General features: G+C 41.5%; 2 long non-coding RNA genes across 3 annotated transcripts in view; one reads left to right on the plus strand and one right to left on the minus strand.

Annotated features, from left to right (window-relative positions):
* Positions 1–27,826, minus strand: part of LOC109493357 — an 83,874-nt gene that overhangs the window by 41,568 nt on the left and 14,480 nt on the right. The window contains exons 1-4 of one of the 2 annotated variants that reach the window (XR_002737296.2): positions 25,797–26,645; positions 25,074–25,227; positions 20,272–20,516; positions 16,429–16,577 (exon numbers count right to left, since the gene is read on the minus strand). This is a non-coding gene — a long non-coding RNA (uncharacterized LOC109493357). Of the gene's footprint in view, positions 1–16,428; positions 16,578–20,271; positions 20,517–25,073; positions 25,228–25,796; positions 26,646–27,826 lie in introns of those variants that run through there. The other variant, XR_006588009.1, reaches the window with a different exon arrangement.
* Positions 6,253–27,486, plus strand: LOC109493358. Its single transcript, XR_002147570.3, has 3 exons — positions 6,253–6,363; positions 13,575–13,634; positions 27,128–27,486. It is a non-coding gene; the product is annotated as an uncharacterized LOC109493358 (long non-coding RNA).

Genomic DNA, 27,826 nt, shown 5'->3' on the forward strand with positions numbered 1-27,826 from the left:
AACTTGCTTGGAGATGAATAAAGCCACTCTTATCTCTACCCAAAGTTTTAAAGTTTAGCATTCAAGAAGAGAACTTCCAACCAAGTTACCTTGGAGCTTTTGTGATTAAGTTTGAGAGTGCCTGTCCTGAAAAAACAACAGCAACAACAACAAAACAACAAAAAAGGACTCCCCATGGAAGTGAAGTGGAGAGCTCAGGTACTCAGGCTGAAAACTGTTCCTGAAGGTTCGTGTCTAGCAAAAGGTAGTAGCTCATTAAACATTCATGTCCAACCTTGCAAAGAGAAAAGCAGGGGAAGCTTTATCATTTATCATTCTTCAGAGAGGAAGAAAAAGTACATAACAGGGCACAATCCAGTCACCACCTCCAACCAAGGTGGAGAAACCTCTCCCTGTCTCCATGATTTGAGCCAAGAGATGCATTTCTCCAGAAATAGATCTCTTCTCTGTTGCAGATGATTTGAAGACACTGTGGTGACCTTCACCCCTAATTCTCCCCCAGGAGACTCTACCCTGCTGGAACCCAGAGCACATCCCTTCCTCACATGGTGCCCATCTCTGGGTTTCCTGCTGGCTGACCAAAGATCTGAGTCATTCCAGACAGGACTTCCCTGGGCCTGTGTTCTCTGTACTCGGCAGATCCCCATTAGAGCTCCTAGAATTGTCCTTGTCATCTACAAAGGAGAGCAGTCATTCTACTCCAAGGATATTCAACATCCACACCATTGACATTTTAGACGAGAACATTCTTTGTGGTGGGAGTTGTCCTATGCAATGTAGGAAGTTTAGCAACATCCCTGGCCTCTATTCACTAGATGACAGTATCACCCCTTCCAATCACAACAATCGATATAGATATTGCCACATGTCCCGTGGGGATAAGATCATCCCTGGTTGAGACCCATTGGTCTAACACAAGCCTGTGAGGAACTGGGAAACCACGACCTCTGGCCTGCAGACTATTTTTGTAATGCTTATGATTAAAAATGGTTCTGACATTTGTAAAGATTTATTAATAAAGAAAAATCAAACAAAGAAAATAGATGATAGAGAATATGTGTGGCCCTGATATGGCAGAACATGCACTGGGGTGGAAGGACACAAAAGAAGCCCACCAACTTTGGGCACAGGGTAAAGCAGTCCTCTGGACACTAAGTGTCTTCAGTCAAATGAAGGACCTGGACCAGCTTCAGGAGTTTGGGGGTTGACATACAGTATCTAAGGACATGGGAGGACAGCTGTAGGACCAGAAAGAGACCCCCTCATATGACCACCACATTCTCATCACAAAAGATTTTGATCTTTAGTCAGACATTGTCTTTTCACAAGACATGGCATGGGCTGTCTTGGAAAGAACCCGGGGGAATGGTTGATTGTCTCATACCCTACTGGGTGAGAAAGCTTCTAGAGAACGTCACTGCCATTCTACAATGTTCATGCCAGGATAAGCAGAGATAAGTGACAAATGGTTCACTTGGGGGAAGGTAGACAGGTCAGCAGAATTTAAATTCAAACAACAGGGGTTGCAAACATGTTATGCCTAAAAACCAACCTGAGGGGTCCAAGGCTTTCCAGGGAAGGTGGCATTGTCTAGGAAGTGGAATCAGGAAGGCATTAGCTAAGTGAGGGGTGCTTTTAGAGGAAAAGGAAGAAAGGCAGGGGACGTTGCTCTTCAAAAAGAGCACAGCTAGAATAAAGGCTTGGAGCCTAAAGAACAAGGTGTATTTGAAGACCTATGGGGAGTCTGGTATTGCCAAAGGGGAAAGTGAGAAGTGAGGAGCTGGAGAAGTAGACACGGGTCATAAAGGGCCTCATAACACATGCTGAGGAACCTGTCTTTTATTCTGTAGGCAATGGGAGGTCATGGAATGGATTTTTTTTTTCACAAGTAACATGATAAGTTTTGGATAAATCATTCTCCCTCATTATGTTAGAACAGTCCCACAACTGTCTTCTGAGGAAAACTCTTTTCTCACTCTTTTAAATGACAAAGGTAACACATGTGCATTGCAGAAACTCTGGGAAGTACACCAAAGCATAATCAATAATAAAAAAAATTACAAATAAACTCCTCATGCAGAGGGAACCATTAAGAACTTTTTGGAACACATTTTTCTAATCTTTTTTGTACTTATATTTTTAAGTAGCCGAGATTATACATACATGGTACTTTGTTGTCATTGTTTTTCTATTTGTTTCATATCTATCTCCCAGTCTCTGAAAATGAAGCCAATGAGAGGCTGCATGACTGGTCTCTCTCCTACTTTTCTTACCCCACAATCTCCCCCCGAGCCCATTCTATTCTCAACACAGAAATCAAAGTACTTCTGTCAAAATGCACAGAAAACTATAAATAACAATAAGAAAAAAGTTACATATACATGCACTATCCAGAGTCTCACTGTGCACATATTAATGTATTTTTTCTGTGTCTTTTTTCTGTGAATATTTTTAAACAGCTTACGCCACATGGAGCACAGTAATTGCCTTTCATTTTCTTGTAGCATAAGCCCAACTGTTAATAGGAAGTCAATTATACAAACTAATATTTATTAAGAAAAACATTTGCCATTCATACAGTCCTCCAGCTAATCTAGATCTCCCCTTCTTCCTTCAGCCCCAGATCAAGAGAGGCTACCACAGAGCAGCAACTTGGTTGGATTGCTTAAATCCACTGCAAGTTTTTTGTTTTAAATTACTTTCTGGTGTTATGCCCTCAGCTTGTAAAAGAGATAGCATTTTTAATATGAAATTTGCTGTCGTGTTTGCAGTAAGGACATGACTGGGGTCTTGTCCACTACGTCAGGTGATGTCTCCTGTAAGAGGCCTCAAGAGAAACATTCTTTTCATAGCTATTGCTAAAAACTGTTTTGCTCCTCAACAGAGAGCATGAGTTTAAGAAAACTCATTGACAGTGCAATCCAGGTAACTCAATGTATTCTTTTCTTTTTATTGGCCACTAGAGACTAAAGCTTATGTCTAGTATAATAACTAGTATATATTATATGGTATTCTGTAGGGTATAGACCAATATTGCCTTTTTTTATATATAAAGTCTTTATTACAGGCAATACTGGTCCACACACAACATAGTACCAACAGTATAAGTTTAATCTTTCAAAATCATCAGTTACACTGGGTGTTGTATGAAAACCAATTTGTCAATAAATTTCATATAAAAAAAAATCATCAGTTAGACAACAAAAGACCAAAAAATAAAATTTGAGTCAACTGATTATCTTAAAAATATTCTTAATGCACATTATCCTCAGTTCCCTTATTAATCATAAAACATACAAGTACAGAAAAGTACTTCATTTAACATATATTAGTGCTTCATACCAGCCACCATGTAGAAATTTATAGCATAAGTTTGTGTCCTAAACTTTTATCTATCTTTATATCATTCTATCCTTATTTCCTCTTTCCCTTGACTCTCTGTATAATTATAATTATGTATAATATTCATGCATGTACAGGCACATATATCCATATAAAATGCATATGTATACATATATTTCTACAATGCACTATCTCTTATGGTATAGTAAATTTATAACATTTTTGGAATGAGAAAACATCTCAATAAGCAACTGTTGTACAGATAAGTAGGCAGGGCCAGTCTGGAGACAGGGAGACCAGGTAGAGAAGTATGGCAAAGTGACGGGCAATGCCAGTTTGACCTAAGGCCACAAATGTTCAGATGCACGGAAGGCAATAGAATGAGAGATATTTGTAAGGCAGAAACATCTCAACCTGATGACTGGTTAGTTGGGATGGAAGGAGAAGTGACCTTGAGGCTTCTGGCTTAGACTGTAGAGTTACCAGTTGGGGCAGGGAGTGTTCTATGAGGAAGCGTGAAGCACTCATTCTTGAACACGTTGATCTGAAGGAAACTGTCCAGGACAGCTGGATGGAGATGTGAAGCCTTCTTTACCACTTCACAAATTTACGTTGATGTTCATTTGCTCCCACTACTTTTCTCTGCCTGGAAAACAGCCACTTTTGCTTCTACTACTGACCTAATTTGAGCCATCTTTGTGGGTCCAGTTGAGTTCCTAAACTTCCAAGAAGTGTGTTTGTTCACTTCTTTCTTCTGACCTCCCATAGCTCTTATTATTAGGATTCCACTCAGAGCAAAGGTGTGAAGTTGCCCCATGTTGCTCTTGTTCTAGGTCACAGGTGAAAATCACCTACTTATTCATTGAATGAATATTTAGTGGGAACCATCCACACATGCTGGCTAGGTGATGAGCACACAGGTGACTCAAGCATGGGGCATGATCCTGGCTGTCCACTGGAGGAGGAGACAACACACACTATATAAACAAGTCCCTGTATGCCTCCTGAGGGCACACAAGCTCCATTCTCTGTCTTATACTTTCTCATGGTGGCAAGCTTGCTCAGGTTACACACAGAGCCAAGCTTCAACAAATAGCATATCAACTGGTAGATTATCGATTCAAGCCGGCAGAAGAGAAAATCCATAGCAAACCTTGGTGGATCAAATCTGATCTTTTTTGAGCCACCAAGATTCCCTTATACAATTTGAGTCATGACAGTTAATAATGCAGCCCCCATCCCTAACGTGTGGCTTTTATCTGCTTGGCCACGTTAGGCCGGCTCCTGTTGCTCAGGCCCAGGAGAGGCAAAATCTCATCTGACACTCTGGCGTGGCCAGCAGGTTTTTGCTCTTGCAGAGTGGACCTCATTTTTACTAGCAGCCAACAGGAATTAGAGCCATGGCAGTAAGGACTGCCTCTACTCAGATACATAAAGCAGGTGAGGTGACTTAGTAGCATTTCACAAGGTACTGAACTGGGAGTTGGGAAGAGTTGTCTTCAGGCACTGAATCTACCCTTAACTAACTGCTTTCACTTGGGCCGGTGGCAACCTGCCCTAATTCATAAAAGAAGGCAGCAGGAAAGGTGATATTTCAGAACGCTTTCAGCTCTTTTTCTTCTGTTTTGTTTTGTGAGATTAAAAGAAAAAAATGTCTGTGGTTAAGAGTTTTCCAGAATGACGGTTACTCAGAGTGAGGTCTCTGAGTGCTCCAAGCACATCAATGGGAAGATCTAGATATAGAAACTACCAGGTTTAGAAGTTAGGCAATATTCGGGTGTTGTCTTGGAGAAACTCTTCCACTGCATGAGAATGATTTATCCAGAAAGGACAATGTGCCTGGGTTGAGGTGGTGTCCTAAAGTCTCAACACCTCCAGCTTATTGCCTGGAGCATGAAGGCGTGGCTGAGAGTCTTCAACTGGGCAAGATGGAGAAAGCTCTAGGCCTGAAATGAAAGACGTCACTCCTGGTCCCACCACTTGCTGCTGATGGAGCTTGGGACAGAGTCTGAGATCTCTTTGACCTCAGTCTCTTTGCTTAAAAAAATAAGGGTTTCTCTTCAATTTCCTGTCTACCTCTAGCATCCTATAACCTCTTGTAAACTGCATGCACGTGTGGGTATGTGTGTGGTTTGCAGCAAACGCTTTGTTTAAAATTGCAAGTTCTTTTAGTGTTCATAATGACAGTGTCTGACGATTTCTAACATTCTGGAAACAAACAGCTTCTTGGCTTTCTTCAGCACACCACAGAGTTGTGACAAGCACACAGGCTTTGAAGCTGAGGGACCTGGGCTCACAATCCACCACTGCCACCTCTTAACGGTGTGGCTCTGAGCAAGTTACGTTATTATTATCGCTGGGGTACACTTTTGCCGTGAGGAGGGCCTGTACAGAGCGCCTGGTACATAGTCCATCTTTACTCACTGGGTAATTCTCCCATTGTAATGTCTGCAGGATTTATAAAAACATTTGAGTCTACTAATCAAATGGCTAATGGATGAACAGTGCTGTCATAGTTTGATGTATTCCACAAGATAATGAGGTAACAGTGTCTTAATGTAGGAGATAAAAACAAATGCACAAACTCGGCAGGCTCCGTTTCTTCATTTATGAAATCAGGGGCTGTACCAGATTATTATTAAGACCTCTTTATGAGTTTACAATTTTGGCTTATAAACTGGATCTGGATGTAATTTCAAAGCAATTCAAAGAGATAAGTTTCAAAATGGGGTTTTAAGACTAGCATCATCATTGCAATACATTGAAGTATGACTACTTTAGAGGACAGTGTTCATTTGGATGTGTAATTCGAGTCAGATTATTTTAATACTATTTATTGGATGCTTACTTTGTTACATTCCAGTGGCTTGGTTACTTTTGTAGCCACACCTCAGACATGTGGGAAGAACAGGAAAAGATGGAGGAAGAGATGGAGACAGAATGAGGTAGCAGGTCAGGACAAGAGCAAGGACCAGGCAAGGCTGGTGGTGTTTTCGGGCCGAACAATGCCTCTTGCATACGGTAAGTCGTACTTTATGCCGTTGTTCCTGAAAGTAGCTTAGACGCACTTGTAACTTGACTCATATTCTATTGAAAACACTTCCATGACAAAACTTGTTGTCAAAAAGATGTTATTCCCTAATTCTAAATCTATATTGGATCTGCTTAAAGGAAAGTTCAATTCTAGTTCTTTTCCTGGAGAGGAAAAGTGATGTCAAGCTACCCTGATGAGAGCCCGGTGTGGGAACAGCTTGTCTGGCCTCCTGGGCTCTCTGGGGGAAAGTAGATGGAGAGGAGGAACAGATACATATTCCAGAACTGGACTTTGAATGGGACTTTGGCCAAACTTGGCCCAATTTCTCAACTGAGAGAAAGCACTGACCAAAGCTGAATGCTGACTCAGAGCCAACTTGCTCCGGACACATTGTCCTCTGCCAGGCAAGCTCAGTGCCCTCTCCCCAAAGCACTTATCCAGCCAGGGGGAGGCAATGCCGGGAGCAGAAGCTCCGCTGTTCCCCCCTTCCTTACTGCCTGGTGCCAGCTTTTGTGCAACTCTCATGACTAGGGGAGGGGGGGGGAGAGCGAAGGAAAAGAAGGGCAAGTGGAGAGAGAGGAGATAAGGCCACCCATGAAGATGCAGGGTGAGAGAAAGCCAGGAAAAGCCAGGAGGGAGTCACCGCAGGAAAAGAAAGCAATCTGAACAAACTTGGGGACTAAGGGAAAAGTGAGGAATGGTTTCAGGGAAGCCTCATGAACATGATGGAAAACAAGGAGGAAGGGAAGGGTCCCAGGATGGAAAGAGAGTTGGGAAGAGATAACGAGGAATTGGATCAAGTCAGAGCTCCTTCAGGTGCTGACCCAAACCTCAAGTTCAAACCTTCTTAGAAAAATGTCCTGTGATTAACTCTTCAATACGAAGCCCAGTGTGTAGGAATTTCCTTTAACTGTTGCTTCTTTACATACTTCTGGAATGACAACGAATTTAAGCACGATAGCTCATTTTCCAGGAAGATTCATGACAGGATTTCTAATTCTGCAGAGACTGCATTTGCAGAAGTTGTAACAGGAATGGCATGCTGAAATGTTGGTGGGGGTGGAAGAGGGGGAGGGGTTAATATTCAAAGTGAGGTTGGCATTCATTTTGAAGTCACTGCCTTAGTTTCAATAGAAATATAAGGAATCAAAGAACCACATTACTGGGCGATCAAGGTTCTAATGTCCAACATGCCCTGTCCTGGGGAGAACACAAACACATGGGACTCATGGCTAATTCAAATGTCCACTCAGTACCCCATTTGTCCGAGCAGTTATGTCAGAGAATAAGATTGTACAAAGTGAATCTTAATTCTTTCTCAGTAGCTGTCTTCTAGAGGTAGACTCTTCAGGCTGAAGAAACAAAGAGCAGAATCAAATGGTTGATGTAACCTACACCTTATGTAAACAACCTCTGGGAGATAAACAAAAGTAAGAGGGAACACCTGTAATTGCTAAGTCACAGGATCGGCCAATCCAATTCCACCGTGGACATAAACAGCCTCTATCAGCCCTACAGATAACACCCCCAGAGCAGCTGATTCTTCTTCCCAGAGGGGTGTGCACACTTGGACCTATGAACCTAATCATTTAGTAATTATTCATTTAATATCTGTCTTCCTTTCCAGACTTAAGCCTGTTGAAGGGTTTCACAGCTCAACAAACTGGAGATGCCCAACAAATCTTGGTTATCTGACTACAGATACCACACCAGTGAACCACACAGAAAATGTGTTTCTTACTCTGTTGTGGTTAATTTACTTTTTAAAAAAATTTTAATGTTTATTTTTATTTTAGGACAGACAGAGCATGAGTTGGGGAGGGGCAGAGAGAGAGAGAGAGACATACACAGAATCCGAAGCAGGCTCCAGGCTCTGAGCTGTCAGCACAGAGCCTGACACGGGGCTCGAACTCATGAACTGTGAGATCATGGCCTGAGCCAAAGTTGGACACGCAAGCAACTGAGCCACCCAGGTGCCCCTTGGCTAATTTAAAAGAAGTGACATAGAAAGTGGAAAAGCCCTTGATATCAAGGCAGTAGCTCTGCTCGTGCCCCAGCTCTGTTATTAACTTGCTGTACAGCTTTGGTCAAGTCACTTCCCCATCTTTATCCCTGACTTCTTTGCTGTGAAACTTGCCCAGATTAGATTCAATTACCTCTGAGGCAATCCAGCTCTAATAGTCTGTGATTCAGCTTCCCTATAAAGTGGACAGGGGAGGTTTATTTCTGACCACAACAGAACATGAGGAACTCATAAAAATGCCAAACACCACCTAAAGGAAAAGTGGGAACAAGATTTTGTATAAAATATGCTAGGGTTGCATGATGCAAATGTTTCTTTTGTGAGAGAAGGAAGGCCATAGGATATGATTACTTAATCTACCACCAAGCTTCCTGGGCAGCTCTGGCCAAGCTAAAGATACCTATCACTCTTGTTCAAGGTCCATTTCCTACTGAGATGTCACATTGTTGAATTATTGTTGAGTTGAAGTCCAAAAGGGGAAATATTTTGCAATCTAGGGTTGGACCCTGGAGCTATACAATCATGATTACTGATACAGAGTTTCCCAGAAATAGTCTGTGCACCAGGGCCACACTGAGGAGCCCTCAGGTTTCAGTGTGCCATTTTGTGAGCTTACTCTGCTAGCGGTGCTGTGTTCCATGAACATTTTCCAAACGAGGTAGTGAAAAGATTTCGTTTTGCCTCTTGTTGGACCATTTCTTTTCTTTAATTATATATGAAATAAAGTTTTAAACAAGACTCTTCTTAACAGCTCATTTTAAAAAGCACTTTAGGAATAAGGTCATATTTGTCTTCACATATTTGTCCCCCTGTGATGAGCCAGGGGATAATAAGCCTGGAGCTTCCTGAATCTTAACACAGATGCTGTTTTGATGGTTGTTGACTCTTAAAACTCCCACCACCCCAACAGAGTTCCTCTTTGCAGTGGTGTTGGTACACTTGCAATTATGGACCTAATCATTTATAATAACAGCGATAAAAGGAATTATAACATGATGTGTTCAAAGATGCCTGGATAGGCATTCGGAAACCCCACTTTCCCACCAATTAGTGTATGACCCTGAGGAAGTCCCTGTCTCTCTGAGCCTCAGTTTGTTTCCCTGTGAATGATTCAGCCTGGTGCCCAGAAGCTCCAGGTTCTATGGAGAGCCTCTGAAGTTAAGGTGAGAGGCAGGGGAAGAGGAGAAGAACCAAGAAGCAGATGGGCTCTGGTTTTCTGTAGCAGAAGGTCATTCTTGTCTTTTATGTGTTCAGAGGCTGCAAAAAACTTCACTGAAGAAAGGATTCTGCTGCTTATAAAGAGTTTGAAAAGCACAGGATTTGATGATTTCTAAAAAAATACCTTCTGAGTTCATGTTCACGTAAATTTATGAACTCAGGTATATGAACACACACATTTGCACACCCTCTCTCCACAATGCAAAAAAACCCAAACTGGTTAATGTCCCATGGATCATGATGAAAAAGAATCCTGGTTTCATTTTTTTTTTTTTCATGTTACCAACCCCCAGGCCAACCCCAGGTGGAGCCGGGAATTGGGGAAGCACTGCATTTGACTGAGTCTTCAGTTGAAAACTTAGTTAGAATTAGAACTTTAACTTTTAGAAGGGAAGCTTAGAGCTCATCTGTCTACCCCTTCACTTTGTACAGGAGAAATCCAAGGCCTAAAAGGTGAATGACTTGTCCAAGTTCATGTAACCAGGTTGATGACAAAGACATCATCAGAAGCCAGGTCTCTAAATCCCAGCCCTTGGCCCTTCCCAGTGCACTATGCTCTTGGAAAATGAAAGAACCACAAATGGGATGTATAGGTATCTTCTGTTGGTGATCCAAAATAAAAATAGTTTTCATCTGCCTCTGTGGTATAGGTTGATCTTTAGATCTATCAAGACCCCCCCCCCAAAAAAAACCCAAAACAACAACAACAACAACAAAACAGTGCATACACACACACACACACACACACACACACACACACACACACAGGCACTTTGCCAAGAAGGATAGGGGTAATGAAAAATCCTTGGCAACTGGATACTTCAAAGCTTCAGAGGGTTTATCTAAAGAAGACTTTGAATAGAGTACAATGTTTTATGGGATCTCCTAATCCCCAGTAAATGTGCCTTGCTGAATAAGCAGAAACATTTTTAATGACTACTGGAGAGTTATAGACCCAGATCTGTGACTGTGTGTTAGAGCTCTGTTTCCTAGGACCTTTAGTCTCCTACATCACAAACCTAGAACATCCTTTAATCTCATTTTAGCCTCACAGTATCCCTGGGAGGAGTGTCATATGTGAGTCCAGAACCTGTTCTCCAGCTGGGAAGTGAGTGTTGGGTGAGCATCAGAGACAGGCACACTTTGTTGAGTTCAGGCCAGGAGGGGGATCCCACATCCAGGGAAGCTCAGGGGGATCAGGTCATGATGTGGGAGACTAAAAGTGTAGAAGAAACAGAGGCCCAAGGAAGGTCCTGTGGTTCAAGATTCTGGGAAGGAGACTAAGGGCAGAGAGAGTCCTGGATGCTGAGGGGTTATGAGGGTGGCAAAGCCAGTAAGCTCTTCCTCCCTTGCTCTGTTGCTATTCCTGCCTGTCCTACTTCTGGGGCCTCAGGCCATTCCATCTGAGGCAGCAACTTCAGTGGGGTTGGAATTATAAGAATTTATCCACTATGTTAGAGCATACACTCTATAGGTGTAATGAGCAAATGGGGGCATTTGCAGGGCAGGTAAGACTTGAGTCTAGGCTACAAAGTCAAGCACTGTGGCTTTCTGAGGTCCCTTTCAAGGCTCACACTGGGTCTTTTAAACTTACTCTCCCTTTTGAAGCAGTTCTACTTTTGAAAAATTCATGTCATGTTCTCAGTTTCATCTCCCTCTTGACAATTAGAACTCCTTTTTAGGAGATGGGGGGTTTAATTGTCACTTGACCACTGTATAGATTGATGTGACACACCAAAGCAAGCCCAGCATGGTTCAACAAAACCTACCAAAGAGCAGAGGATAATAAAAGGTACCAAACACAGAGCATGAAGTGAAATAAAGCAGAATTGCTGTTGTCTCTACCTTCTGCAGCAAAGGAAACAAAACAGGAATTGAGAAGAGTCAAGGTTAGGATGGGCCTGGCCTCTTCCAAGGCTATATCTGTAAAAAAAAAATGCAAGATGATGGAGTGAAAATTCAGGAAGAAGATAGACACACTTTAAAAATATATAGTAAGTTCCAAAAATGATTCATGTAGGACATCTGACATTTTTAGTGGAAATTTGAAAGAAAAATCAGAAAAATGACAACATCCTTCTACCTGAAGTGAAAATAACTCATGTACTTTCTTCTGACCTCAGGTCTGGTAAGTCTTTACCCTGAAAAATGGGGTAGAAGAAAAATAGCTGTGAGTCATATCCCATGCTGAAATCTGAAAGATTTTCAAGACAAGAGAAGGTTATTGGAAGGCCCATAGCTCAGAAATAAAAGGCAAACAAAAACTTTGGTAGTGAAAAAAGAGGCAGAGACTGACTGGGCAAAGACAGACAAGGGGGTAGTGAAAGAAAGTGAAGGGGGGTCCACATAGAACACTTTTTATCAGCCAAGGAGCATTCACATGAGGGTACCCATAAAGGCAGTAAGGCTCCACACTTGCATATAAAGCAAGAAGAATGATGAGATATACAGAGCCTGCATCCAGCTTTCCATGCCTCACCATAACCCTCCCCAAAGCCTAACACTGAGAATATCCTCGAAATTCTGGGTATGTGCAATCTTGGGCCAACCACTCACATTACAATAACTAAGATTTTCAGTGTGGATCTTAAGGAGGCCTAGGGAAGCATATCTTTTGTTAGGAGAGGAATCCAGAGAGATTTGGCAGATATGCTATAATAATGTTCACTCACTGAGCATATGCTTTAAGGTCACTTACTGTAGAATCATAGGGCTCTGTGGGTTTGGAAGGTGGAAACATTAGGTATCTATTGTTGTATAACAAATTAAAAATTGTGACCCAACTGTATTCTGTCTACAAGCAACTCACTTCAAATATAATGATATAGTCTGGTTGAAAGTAAAGGAATGGAATAAGGTAGGTCATAGAAACACTAACCAAAGAAAAACAGAAGTGGCTATATTATTACTGGATACAGTAGACTTCAGCACAAAGAAAACTACAAGAGATAGAAAGGGGCATTATGTAATGATAAAAGGGTCAATCTACCAAGAAGACATAATAATCTTGAATGTGTATGCACCAAAAAACAGAGCTGCAAAATATGTGAGCAAAAACCAATAAAACAGAAAGGAGAAATAGACAAAGCTACAATGATAGCTGGAGACTTCAACACCTGTTTCTCTCTCAACAACTGAGAGAACAACTAGTCAGAAATTAGCAAAGATATATAAGAACTCAATAAGACATTAACCAACAGGATCTGACTGACATTTATAGAATACCACCCAACAGCAGAATATACTTTTCAAGTCCTTAGGTAACAGATATGTCTTTGACTGTTTTCATAGCACAAGCATATCTCACATACAGTTTATGTATCTTTATGTTTGACATAGGATATATTCTTCTATTTGCATATGAGTGAATAGAGATAGGAAGTTGCATATACATAAATTAATTTATTCAATTTGCATCCTTTCTTGTGTATCAGGGACTGTGTTAGATGCTTGGTTACATGAAGAACTCAGACAATCCCTGACCAGAATTACTTGGGGAGTCAGAGTTCTAGGTGGGATAAAAGTAGAGTGAATATTTGGAGTAATGTAGGGAAACAAAGGGATAGATTCCACCTGGTGTGGGTGCCAGGGAGAATAGAAAAGGCCTCAGGGAGGAAGTTTCACTTGTGTCAATTCTTGAAAGATGATTAAGTGTGATCTAGCAATCCTGAGACAACCAAAGTGACCACACTCCTCACACACACTCTTGTGCATACAGAGGGAGTGTGTGTGTGTGTGTGTGTATATATATATATATATATATATATATATATATATATATATATATATATATTTTAATATCCCAAGTAGCCATGCCAGCCTTGTAGCTGGGGAGCCCAAGAAAGAAAATCCACTGCACCTTCAGATCATTCCTATCTATCTCAGGAGGTCTAAGGGAGGTGGGAAGAACCTTCTCCAAGTGCCTTCCTCATATCATTCCTCTGTTCTCTCTTCCAGCTGGTGAGCCCCAACAGCCATGGATCTTCCAAAGCTAGTGAAGCCAGGATAGACTTTCTGGTAAACAGACATTTAAGTTCTTTACTAACCTTTTCCTGTAGGTTCTAGCTCTTATCCTCTGACTTGTTCCTCACAAGCTTCTGTCAATCTTATCAGTCAGGTTAGCTGGACACAGTTGTATATCATGTGTCCTTGCTTTGCTTGTAGAAAATAAGAGTCTGTTACATAACTCCTCCATCTCCACAGAAACACAGATGAGCCCCTTTTGTTTTTTGTGATGCTTTCAGAATCTTTGGAAAAATATTCCATAAATAAACAGATTCCAGGGCATTGGGGTACTTGATGGGAGGAAATCATCTATACAAAGAGTGAATTTTGTACAAATAGCAACTATGAAGGGGAAGATGATATCCATGGGTACTCATTCATACTCCCAGCATAATATAGAGATCTGTTTATCCACTGAGTCAAACAAATAAACATACATATATTTCAAGGCTCCTTTTCCCTGCCTATGGCTGAGGAGGAAGAAGGCTTTCATTTCTACAGACTCCCAGTCACTCCTGAGGAGCACACTCACATCATGTTTACATATCACAGCCTTCCTGCTACTTCACCAAACCCCTCCTAGCCTTTACTCAGTGAGCCAGCCGGACTCCCAGAAAATCCTTCATTCTTTCCCAACTGTGCCTCCTAGGACAGATGTTCTCTATCAAGAACACCAACTCCTGTCCTGAGGTCGTAGCCAGCAAAAACTCATGAGTGGCCCTTGCCTTTGGGAGATGATGTCATGCATTGTGGAGATGTGTGCTACAGTCTTCCCCCCAAGGCAGAAGATAGCATGGACAGCATGGGGGCTAGGGTGGGGGATTGGGTGAGCCATCCCCCTCTCATGTGATGTGTGGCTGCAGTGCATAAGCTAGCCTGGGAGAACATCTCTTGTCCCAGACATCTCCAGGAGAGGATTGTACAGCTCCTTGGACAGTTCCCAACGCCCTCTGCCTGCAATACATTCTTCTTAAGGTAATGCTGCAGCATAAGCAAGTGTTCTCTCCCATACTCGGCAGGCTTTCAGCATGGCCCCACCATCTGTACAGAGAGCAAGGTTTCACATGGCTGTGGCATCCTCCGGTGAGAACCCAGCAGTCTGGGGGAAAGCAGTATGAGCAGCAGAAAGGATGCCCCAAAGCTGAGCACTCTACATGACAGGGCAGGCTTTGAGGGCCTTGCTTACTGTACGTACACTAACACACTTATATGCCCTAACAACACTTTGATGGACGCTAACATGCTCTGATTTCTGAGCCCACAGCCAACAGTAGTCAATCCTCAGGGGATCCTAGAGCCGGCAGGGACAGGCCTAGTGACATTGCCTAGCACACAGAGTGTACTCAATACATATTTGTTGAACAAAAGAATGAGCAAAGACATCAGAAAAGGCCCAGCTAACAGGAAGAGAGGGCTCTCCAAAACCACTCAATCTGCTAAAATTGATGCTCTTGTGCCTGAGGTCTATTAGGAGAAGGAAAAGAACTCCAAATTGCAAACTGCCTGGTTAGTGCTAGAAACTTAATTTATTATCTCAACTACTTACACAGTTATCCTGTGTAGTATAAGAACACATTTTGCAGACAAGGAAATGGAAGCACGGAGAAGTGGAGTGGTTTGCCCCAGGTCCTTCATCTAGGAAGAAGCAAGGCCTTGGTCCCAGCTCGGATCTGCCTCAAAGGCCTGTGCCCTTGACCATATTTTACTACCTCATTTTAGACATCACTTCACACTGAGCTCTTCCTCTTCTCCTTCCTGGACCAATTCAACCCTCCACCTATCCCTCTGTGTTGTTTTAACAGATATCCAACTGGTGTCTCTGTTTCCAGTCTCTGCCCACCATCATTCCATGCATCATTTTTCAGGCTGTACCTGAGTAATCTTTATCAAAACCAATGCAGATCATGTCATTCACTGTTAGAAACCTCAGATACCCCTCGCTGGCCTGGCACCCATGGTCCTTCCTGGCTGGCTCCAGGGTGCCCTTCCAGTGTCACCTCTGCCACTTCCCACAGCACTGCCCATTGCCTGACCATTCTTATGCTTTGTTTATGGGACTTGGGAAGCTTCCCCTTCTTCTCTCAACCCAAAAAACAGCACCCTGTCACCCATCACCACCTGCTACCAACATCACCTTTCTCCCTCTACCATCAAAATCCTCACCTTATCCATGACTCCTTCTTGGACTTGCATGGAACAGCCCCTGCCCTGAATTCCCACAACACAGCATATTTACTGAACATATTAAACTTAGTATTTAAGCATATTTTTTTCCTTATAAGCATATATTTTCTATCAGTTAGGTATTTTGCTTGATATAGTCCCAATTCCTGGCATAGAGCCAAATACATAATTAATAATGACCAACAACAACAAAAAAGAATTAAATTACAATCTGAGAATTTCAAAAAAAATAATAATAACCAACAAATGATAGAAAACAGTCCATACTCATAGCATTGGAGTAATCAGGTTAAATGCTGGTAAATTCATAGGAGTAATCAGGTTAAATGCTGGTAAGAATGCAGAGCATGCAATTTATTTTAGAATGACTTACATTCACGAACACTTGCATTTGTAAAAAGTGTTGGGCTTAAAAAAGGTAAAGTTCAATTTTATGGAAATATACTTCTATGGCACACCTCATTCCCCCTCAATTCCAGATGAATAAAGTCATTATTTTAAGTAGTAATGTGCACTTTAAATAAACTCCAGGCACTGGTCTATTAGTTCACAGGTGATCTCTAAATGACCAGAAAGATAGAATTTATATATACAAATTCTATAAATTCTATACACCATGTACCTTTTTGATGATCATCTCAGCAGGCAATCTGGATTTATTGGGATAGCCCTCCAATGGAGGCAGGCAGGCTAAGGAACACGTGTGATGTGGGCTGAGTGGTTCTTCAATGTATCACCTGCACAGCATGCTTTATGGCTCAGTTTCCTCAGCTGTAGAAAGGACACAACACTGCTTATCAAACAGGATGATTTTAAAGCAACACAATTAAATCCTTTGGATTAGCATCTCATTAAATTTGAATATGGATGGGATCTAGGGTGAAGTTTACTTTTGTACTATTCATAAAAGAAAAGGTTTAGAAAATCAAGAGCCATATAAACCACACTGCTGGGTGGAGGGATGTGAAAATATCTAAGTAAATAAACTGTCTTTAAGCCACTTCAAACATTAGGAAAGCATTTATTTGCATATAGATGAATGATACGGCTGCCTCTGCCCGGAACCATTTTTCACTTTCCCCTTTTGCCTAACCAACTTTTACTTACCCTTCAAGTCATGCTTTAACTGTCACTCCCCATGGAAGCCTCCACTGACCCCTAGACTAAGTGACTCACTCCTATTATACTCTTAGATTACCCTACATCCTCCATTATTTTAATTGCTTGTTTATTAACTGTCTTCCAGGCCAGGCAGCCAATTCCACAGGAACAGTAGTGGCAATGTCCTTAGCACTTCACACAATCCCTAGCACACTCCCCGAAAATGAGTCAATGATAGGCTAATTACAAATCAGAGGTTTCACTAAGACACTTAGCTGAAGGAGTCACTGAAACAGTCACACCTTTAACCATCCTCTTCCTCTCTTTCTCTTTCATCAACAATTTATCAAATGCCTACCTTGCCTCAGATTCCATGTTAGGTGAGGATGTAGACCCAATTTTCTGTGCAAAGCAACTCACTGCATCCCATTTGTGTGTATGCAGAAGCCCCATAATGCTTTGCAGCACTTATCAATGGAGGTATTGTTCTCCTCAACTAGGTTGTAAGCTCCTAGAACTCAGAGTTGGGGTCTTATCCATCTTACATCACCAGAGTACAATGAGTGGTTCAGAGTAAGTACTTCATAATTATATATGGAGTAGTGAGAACATTTTTCATTCCCTCAAAAAGAAACCCATATCATTTGCAGTCATTTCTCACTTCTTACTATCCCTTCCCCTGGAAACTACTAATACACATTACGTCTTTCATATAAATAGAATCACAATGTATTGTCTCTGTCACATGCTTCTTTCACATAATATGATATTTTTAAGCCATGTTATAGCATGCATCAATTATTCATTCCCTGTTATTGCCAAATAATATTCCATTGTATCGATATACCGCATTTTGTTTATCTATTTGTCAATTGATGAACATTTCAGATGTTACAACTTTTTGGCTATTATAATCAATTCTTTCCTGAATATTCATGTGAAAGTTTCTCTGTAAAGATGTTTTTAACTCTCTGGATATATATCTAGGAGTGGAATTGCTGGGTTATATGGTAACTAATATTCCCAAAGTGGCTACGCTATTTAATATTGCCACTAGCAAAGACCAAGGGCTCCAATTTTTCCACATCCTCATGAACATTTGTTATCATTTTTGTCATTTATTTTAGGCATCCTAGTGGGTGTGAAGTGGTATCCGATTGTAGTTTGGGCTTGCACTTCCCTAATGCTAATGATGTTGAACATCTTCATGTGCTCATAGCCATTTGTATATATTCTTTGGAGAAATGTCTATTCAAATCCTTTGCCCATCTTTAATTTTTTTTTAATGTTTATTCATTTTGAGAGACAGAGAGACAGAGCATGAGTGGGGGAGGGGCAGAGAGAGAGGGAGAGAGAGAATCCAAAGTAGGCTTCACAATGTCAGTGCAGAGCCTGATATGGGGCTTAATCTCCTCAACCACGAGATCACGATCTGAGCCAAGATCAAGAGTGGAACGCTTAACCGACTGAGTCACCCAGGTGCCCCACCATTTTGTCTTTTTTAAGGATAGGAATTGAAAAGGACTGGAGGACTGAGATGTGTAGTCTTGATACATTCTATAACTAACATATATACTCTTTAGGAGGAAAATCTCTACTTGACCTTCGAAAGTGGCAAGCAATTTTTAAACAAGTCCAACATTCTCCCTTCTCCCAAGAGAGGACAGAATGTCCATTAGCTTCCAAGTAAACCTGCAGCCATGCCCCTCAGGTCGGGTGTGGCTAGTTATCTAAACAGCCTGTGAACGAGGTAGCAGAGGCCACATTGAAGCAAGCTGTGAGAATGGCTCTTGGTATACCAGATTCTATGTCAGAATTACGCTGCAGACCTTGACCTTCACAGGTTGAAACCAGAAAGCGTCCTCTGCCTACTTTGTAAAATCCATGATTTAATAGATAGCGCCACTGTACATCCATAAATGGTCTACTATTTTCTCCATTAAGCACACATGTTCGAAGATTTATAAATTGCTGCATGACTCTATAACAGATCTGTTTGATCCTTTTGGAGGACAAAACTTAAGTGCTACAGAAATGAGACATTTATGATTTTCTGATAGCATCTTTAAATAACAACAGATCTAAATATCCTTTTAGTTCTTTTTTTTTTTTTTTTTACCATTTCTCAAGATTTCAGAGCAGATCCTTTTATACAGAAAAGATTGGAACATGTATTATCTTTTAGCACTTGCTAAAACGCCCTCTTCACAGCTGTTCCTGCTGGAAAAATTCTAAGAAAAGGTAATGATTCTTTACAGGTTTTTACCTGATTGATTCATGTGGCATCTAAGTATAATTGTGAGATATTTATGGGGTCTCAGTTCCCCTTGGAAAAGTCCTGATAATGATTATAATAAAACCTTAGTAAATTTTAATGAAAGGGGCCAAAGAAAAAAATAATCCCAAGAATTTAAAATTCACAAGGTTGGATTGTTGGAAATTTTATACATGGACATCTATCTAGTTACCTAAAAATAAACATGTTATTTCTTTTGATTATCTTAGAAGTGTTATAAGAATGGTCCTTAAGAGTATGAGATTTTTTTAAAAGAAAAAGCTCTTATTTTCTTCTAATTACAAACTATAATTTAAAGTACAAACTATAATTTAAAATAATTTCAATACAGTTGGTATTTCAACCAAGGTATTCTGCTTTAAATACAACCACACATAACATTTAGATGAAACATTATTAGTAACCAATATCGGTTTAATGAGAGTATATGACTTAAATTAACATTAGCAAGGTTAACAACTTTGGCATTGATGGCTTTGGTGTGGCTGATATTAACGTCAATAATAAATAAAGAGAATGTTGATTTTGAAAGAAGCCTAAGACCTTGGAAAGCAATAAAAACTTCGGCATGCAAGGAGGGCTCCTTTCTGAAGGACACATTTACAAGAGGCATGGCAGTTGGTTGATAATCTGAACCATTGCCAGGACGATCACATACTCAGGGGTGTGTGGGTAAGGATCCATTTCTTCTAGCAGCCAGGGCTCAGACACCCCAGACTGTGGTTATCTCTGTCCTTGATGTTACAGCCTCTGGGGTCAGGAGTCCAGCTTGGAAACAGCTCCTCAATTACCCATTTATAGGAGGCTTTCAGTATAGCACCCTTGACATATCCAGATTTCATGTTATCTTCCCTTTGATCTATAACAGTGTTTGAGCTTTGTCAAAACACAGGATTCAGTGGGGAATCTTTTCAGGTTACCGTAAAAGCCAAGCTAATTAAGTCATTCATTCAACCTTTCATAAAAATCACGCATAATGGTAATTTGGTCTTCATTTAGTTGAATAGAATCAAGAGGAATTCCAGCATAACTAGGAAACTACATCCAACATCTAAGTCAAGTACTTACCATCTCTGTCTCTCTCTTTAGTTCTACTTTTAAAATATGCCTTAGAGGTTGGGAAGCTTTCAGATCAAAGTATACAAAAGGACCATTCAGTATCTCTCACTGTAGATTCTGTTCCACATGAGCTTCAACTTGTACAGGAGAATTCAGTGGAGCAGTGGGCTCCTCTTGCAGGCTTTGCCTAGAGAATTCAAATTCATCCTGGTTTTGCCTCATCTCTTAGCCACTCTGGGATCCACTTTCTTTACCTGTAAAATTAAGAAATTAGATGAAATATTAGAACTCTAGATAATTTCCCACCTCCAAATTCTATGATCTCCAAATGATTTTTGGTAAAATCACTTCCCACTTTTACTGAAGCTCTCCTCCTGTCATTTATGGCCAAGTGGAGGATGGATGTGTTTGAATGTTGGAGAGTGGAAGGTGAGGGAGGGGCCAGGAAGGTGAGAAAAAAGCTCAAGGTCAATCAAAGCCTAGGCTGTGGTTTCCTGTCTGTCCTGGAAAAGGGGATTTCCCAAGCTTCAGAGCCAGAGCCTTCCTTATCACTTGTTACTCTATTATGGATAACAATCAGCATAATTAACAATGGGTGTGCACCACACAATCGAAAAGACCCAATGCTATTTGGCAACAGAAAGTTTCATAAAGGAACTGTTGGCTCCCTTTTGTCTGAGCTTAGGTACAGATGAAAAATAGAAAAGTCAATTAAAATTATCCTACAAACTCTCCATTACTTAAAAACAAGCAAAAAAGGGGGTGAAATTGATTCCAGACCATATAATGCATTTGCAGATATTAACTAACAGTTATTAGTGTTTGCGGGATGTTTACCGAACTCTGAAATAAACTGGTTGTTTACAGAACTTCCTCATTCCCGAAAGTTCTCTACCTAAGCAGTTTGTCCCCTATGTGCAAAGGATGTGTTTTTTGAGCACACAAAAGAAAGGCCATCCAGTGTCTCCCATGAGTTACTGTGTGGGAGGGAAACACAGTCTTAGCCAAATCACTGTCCTACAGTGAAGCAAGCGCCTTACATGACCTGTGGGAGAATGAGTCAAGAAGCATCAAATCCATGAGAACAGCTTGTATTTATTTATAGCAGAAATCAGAGGATTGAGAACACATGGCTGGATCAGGAGCCAGCGTACCATGTATTAATGCTGAGTGCCTACTAAGTGCCAGGATTACTCTAGGCCCTAGGGACTCAATGAAGAAACAAAGCCAACAGGGTCCCAGCCCTTAATGGAGCTTAGAGTTTAGCAAATGGGCAGATGTTAAAGGAATAGAGCCAAGCCGTGATTTCCCATCGGTGCAGATATCAGGATTTCCCAAGCTTCAGAGATAGTTGGTCTTAAACATACAACAAGTGCAGTGAGGGAGAAGTACAAGGTGCAAAAGACAAGTTGGTCAGTTTTTGGTGGCATGAGACCTCACACAACATCCATCCTCAGGACCTCAGAGGGACTCACAGAACCCTCAGGGTTAATGATGGGAATGAATGGTGCCATTTTCTGGGTGTCAGTGTTTACTAGTGACCAGGTACTTCCATACATTATTTCATTTAAAACAGGGGTCAGACACTGGACACTCTCTCTGCTTTTGAAAGGTTGATTATCCATAATTAGAGCATGGGGAGGGATTTAGATACATACTCAGATACATACTCAGAGCATGGGGAGGGATTTAGATACATACTCAGGATTTAGATACAGAACATACTCTCGTTTGCAAGAAAAAAAATGAGATTCAGGATCTCATTTGCTAATGCCTTATTAAATTTTTATAACATGCTATTTTTCACATGCAAAATGTGGTCACTGATGGAGCCTTAATACCATATAATTGTGGTGTTTCACTAGTAATGAGAATAAGCATGGGTTCTTACAGGGTCTCAGATAGGTAGATGGCTGGAGGCCAAGGGGCAGCATGGTATCATGGAGCACAGAATCATAGCCTGGGTGTCCCAACTCCCCACCCCAGTATCTCTACCTCTAATCAGGGGCCAGAGGCTTTGGGGAGGTGGGGGAAGAATATGCAAAGGATGTGCCTTAATAACAAGCTCAGGAATGTGGCCTTATTCTCCCTGTCCTTCCCCAATACAGCTTCTTAGATCAGACATCCTATCTTGGAGGCTTGAGTGTGGGGACTGTGTAATTTTACTAATGTCAAGACAGTTTTTTAAGCCACTATGTAAAAAGTTAAATTCATGTATTCAAATCCCCACTACATACGGATTTCCCTGGACAACTAACAAAGCAGTTCAGTACACTAGGAGAAGATTTAGTTTTAGGAGGTCTGAAAATAAAACGTGCCACTAGCATCTTTACCCAGTAACACTAATGACTAATAATAGATTAAAAGGAGAAATTCATTTGTGGGATATTTATTAGTATACATGCAAAGCCATTTGCCAGTTCAATTTCCCCATTTCCCATTTTTCTTCCTTCCACAAAATTTAATAACAGGAAAAAATATAAAATTAGATGACTGGGTGTTGTATGGAAAACAATTTGACAATAAATTTCATATTTAAAAAAAATAAGAAAATATCTAAAAATATTTCTGGCACAGGGGTGCCTGGGTGGTTCAGTCAGTTAAGCTTCCAACTCTTGACTTTAGCTCAAGTCGTGATCTCACAGTCGTGAGATGGAGACCCACGTCAGGCAGGATTCTCTCTCACCTTCTGCCCCTCCCCTGCTTGCTTCTCTCTCTCTCTCTCCCCCTCTCCAAAATTTGCTTGGAACAAAAGATAATTGGGAAACCATGTGAACACTCCAACTGTCTGAATGGACAAGGTAGAAAGTGGGAGGCAGATAGAATATAGGGTAAAAGGCAGTGTATGATACATGTCATTGATAAATAGTTGCCCTTTAAAAATTTTCAATAATGCCTAAAATAAGTCACTGTCCATGAACTTAATATGGTCAAAATATTTTCTGTGTCTCTCAAATTATCAACCAGTACTTTTTACTTCTTTTGAGTAGGTTTTTTTTTTTTTTTAATAGTTTAAGAACTTTCAGGGCGCCTGGGTGGCGCAGTCGGTTAAGCGTCCGACTTCAGCCAGGTCACGATCTCGCGGCCCGTGAGTTCGAGCCCCGCGTCAGGCTCTGGGCTGATGGCTCGGAGCCTGGAGCCTGTTTCCGATTCTGTGTCTCCCTCTCTCTGCCCCTCCCCCGTTCATGCTCTGTCTCTCTCTGTCCCAAAAATAAATAAACTTTGAAAAAAAAAAAAAAAGAACTTTCATTGAACCCTCTCCCACATAGCATTTAACTCTTTGACATGTGGTCACTTAAAGGCATTTTGGATTTTACTAAATATTGGCAGTGCAGCAGTGGGTAGTAGAAAGAATTAAGGTTGGGGAACATTGATCATCTTTGTTCCCTTAACCTATGGGCAGGTCCCATTGAGACCTCCCCCTCTTCTGGAGGAGCCTGATCTGTTACAGTCCCATTCTCCTGCTCATCCAGCCACCCCTTTGGTCATTCAGATTTCCCTCTCCTTTTTTTTTAAGGCAATGAAGGAGAAACACCAATGGTTCATGTGTGCTGAATTAGAGGTAGGGTTTTGATAGAGGTGGGGGGAAAAGGAGTGTGCATTTCATGAAGGAGACAATGAGAACAATTGTGCTCATGGGTCAGGAGGATGGAGCAGCTTACAGTAGTCCAAGTGCAATGACATGAAGAAAAGGAAAGGAAAGTAGGTTAGGGCAAATTGGTGAGATCTCCACCACAATTAAATGATATGGGCCTCAGGCATGCCTATAGGCTAATTCATCTGTCAAACTGTAAACGTGGAATCTACTTCATGTTTTTTTCCCAACTCACATTTCCAATGCCACACTACAGACTTGAATATTGACAAGAGGTTTGTGGAGTTTGAGATACAAATTCAAGAGTTATTTACATAGAGGCGACACTTAAAGCAGTGGTTGGTGAACTTACCAAAGGCTAATGTGCAGAGAGAAGACTAGAGGACCAAGAGTAAAATACATTCAGAGGAAAAGAGAAAGAAGTGGATCACTAAAAAGATTAAAGCATTGTATGGAGAGGAAGAAGGACAATCAGGATGGGACCCTCCCAACAGGGTCATTACCACGAGAAATTAAGAAAAGATGGAAACCGCACAAGGAAATGGGACTTGGCACTTAAGGTCTGATTGCTGATCTTTAAGAGAACACAGTTCTTAATAAGCGTGACTAAGAACAAGCAGCCCATAGATCTGGACCACACTGAGAATGACAAGGTAAGATGAACTCTAAAACCCCTGGTTCTTGGATGTAGCATTCCAGGTCACATGCCCGATGTCTTGAAGTAGGTAAGTTTGCCAAGATCAAGAAATCCAGATGAACAGAACTGAATCTCCTCAAGAGGAACTGAACAGCTCGCTCAACATTTGGACTCCCTTCATACCATTAGAGTTAGCTGGACCAAGGCAGGGTGGTGGTTAGGCCCTGCCCATCTCATGATTCATTTCTTGCCTTTAATGGAGAAGAGGGCTTACAGTGGTGATGCCTGATTTAGGAAGAGCCTGAGTGTGTGTTACCTAGTGCTCCCTGGTGCAGCCCTTTCTTCAGAAGCAGGGAAAACAGAAAAATAATTAGGAAAAAATTGGGGTGCCAAAGAGGAATAGGAAGAGGAAGGTTGGAAGCAGGCTCTTTGCAATGACCCTGAATCCTTGGGTGACCATCTCCCCACAGAGATGAAGTGATGGAGCCATCATGGGGAGCCAGATCCCTGGAAGGGGTGGGTGCTTTCCTCCCCAAGTCATTCATACCCAATAACAAGCACATACCAGATAACACTCACCTTGAAGGCTGCGGGCTGTTGGAAGCAGACACAGTGTGCCTTTGGGAATCCCCTGAACCAAGGCACGAGAAACATTCTTTTCCTTAACACCTGCAACACGCTCCAGGATGACTGTTTCTCTTAAAGCCATAGGCGTCTGTTTTCGCATTTGTTCCTTAGAGACAGAAACAGGATTACGATATATAATGTTTTTTTCTCATTTCCTGCTATGTGCTGTTTTAAGTTTCTGTGACAGCTCTTCTATGCTTTCCTCCAAATGGTGAACCTATGTCTGGTCACCGCCCTGCCCCCAGACCCCCACTCCATGTTGATGGCTGGGGCACAGACTTATATAGGAATGTTTAAGACATGGAATGTTCTATAACCAGTGATTTTTCATCTGCTATTTTTGAAAAAAAATCTTTATACAGATTTCAAGTCCACTTTGCTTGTGCAATAGGATGATCAAATAGAAATCTCTTTGAAGATTTGGAATCACATTCAGTCTCAGAGTCATTTAGATCATCATTTGGGTCATCACTGACCTCAGTGCCATGGGCCATGGGACAAGCACTGAGGATCAGAGCCAGAAGATGTGGGTTTGAGGATCAGCTCTATTTGAGGAGCTGTGAGGTTCAGGGCAAGTTGCTTTAAAAAAAAAAAAAAAGCCAAAAAACAAAACACTAAGCGTCAGTTCTCAGTTTCCTTCTCTGTAAAGTGGGAATAAAAAGCAAATCCACTTACTCCACAGGATTACGTGAAGATTACAAAAATCTTCCATGAAACCATTTTCATTAACTTAAAACCTGCAACTACAAGGATGTTATAATTAGAGATGTGGTTCCAGGAGCATAGGAGTTCAGGCTAAATCTTCACAGGTGAGTTTGAAAAATTGGCTTATAAAAGAAACCCCAAAATTGAATTTGACTTCTTGTTATTTATTTTTTTGTCCTACAAGTGGGATGCTAGAAAAAAAAAAAGTTGGTTTTCAGTTAGCTGCTGGTACCCACATACAACAGGTAAGGAAACCAAGATTTAGAAAGGTGTTGTATGTCTGTTTTTAAGTGACTTGTACCAAATCTCACAGCTAGCATGTATAAGCCCAAGAGTCACACCTGAAATTCAGGCCTGCAGAAATAGGCTGCTTGAGTTCTATTTTCATAATGGCTTAAACTAAAAAACATACTCAGTGAGATAACACAGGGAGCATCTGAGGTAATGCCCAATGGCAGGACCTAGACCCTGAGATTAGGGCCACCCCATGACTCTGGGGTGGAGCCCTCAGGAGAGGAGCTCATTCTGACAGGAGAAACCTTAACTGGGCTGTTGGTAGGAAGGATGCTTGTGGATGCCACACTGGGTGGGCACACACCAGTTGCCTTCTAACTGAACCCCTTTGGCAGCTTGGGCTAAATCCCTGAGCAGAGAAAGACGGCTATAGCTCAATCAATGGGTCAACAAAGTAATAACATGGAGTTCTGTGAAAAATGGACAAGGACAGGGCACCTGAGTAGCTCAGTTGGTTAAGCATCCAACCCTCAATTTCCACGCAGGTCATGATTTTGCAGTTCATGAGTTTGAGCCTTGAGTTGAGCTTTGTGCTGACAATGCGGATCCTGCTTGGGATTCTCTCTCTCTTTCCCTCTCTGCCCCACCCCAGTTTGTGTGCCTATGCACATGCTCTCTCTCTCTCAAAATAAATAAACATTTAACAAATGGACAGGGCGAGTCTAAAAAAATTCTATCACTGGTGGGAGATGGGCTCTTCTCCCACTCAATCAGCCCTGTGGCTGACAGAGACAAACCACCAAGGCCATGGCGGTGATAGCTACATACATGATGTCACACGACATGGCTGGGCCTCCACTGACGACGTGACCCATTACAACTCTGGATGCTCCACACAAATGAGTTACACAGTGTTATTACCACATATGGATTTTCTTCTCTCTTTACCAGATCCCTTTGCTTCCACCAGCGCCTGTGTTCGAGTCAACAGTTTAAAGTCTAAAGTTTGGGTATAAGTTGTTCTCATTATTCAGCCCCTCTAAATGTGACCTCTGTTTTCCTTCTAGCTATGCCTCACCTGCCCTGAGAAGACGAGGAATACATAATGCCGTGGGTATAAACAGAGGCTTTACGAGCAGACAGAAGTGGGCCTGGCCCCTGGCCCTGACTTTTACCACCCCTGAGACTTCAGAAAGTCATTCAACAGCAGGTTCTTGTGTTAGATGAGAATAACAGGAATGCAGATGTCATCCAGTTGTTGGAGGGATTCTGTGCAATCAGCCCGACCACACTTTGTAGGCACCCACTACATAGTAGCTATTGTTATTAATAAACAGTAAGATGTTTCCATTAAAAACAGGACTGAAGATGACTCTTCAACCAAATCTCAAGGGATCGTAATTTTCTGTATAAATAATAACCTAATTGTGTAAGAATTGTCACACAGAGTCAGTTTCCCATTCTCTCTCTCTCTCAACCTCTCTCCCTCCCAAAGCACCCAAGATTTCTTCCTCACCCACCCCACCTTCTATCTTTCTGTTAGCTCTCCCCAAACTTTTCTTCAAAGTTGAATTTCACATCATTGTTTACTACCTCACCCCCTTCGAACATCTCGCCAGAATCCCTACCTTGGCAGTATAGTTAGTTTTGTTGTTGTTGTTATTTTTTGGGGGAATTTACATTTTCCTGTTAGGAAATCATGAACTTTACTGGCCACATATGAACAAATCAGTTTCCCGTTCATGTTCCGCTCTCCTGGGATGTTG

Source organism: Felis catus, chromosome D3 (genome assembly GCF_018350175.1).
Source record: "Felis catus isolate Fca126 chromosome D3, F.catus_Fca126_mat1.0, whole genome shotgun sequence".
NCBI lineage: Eukaryota > Metazoa > Chordata > Mammalia > Carnivora > Felidae > Felis > Felis catus.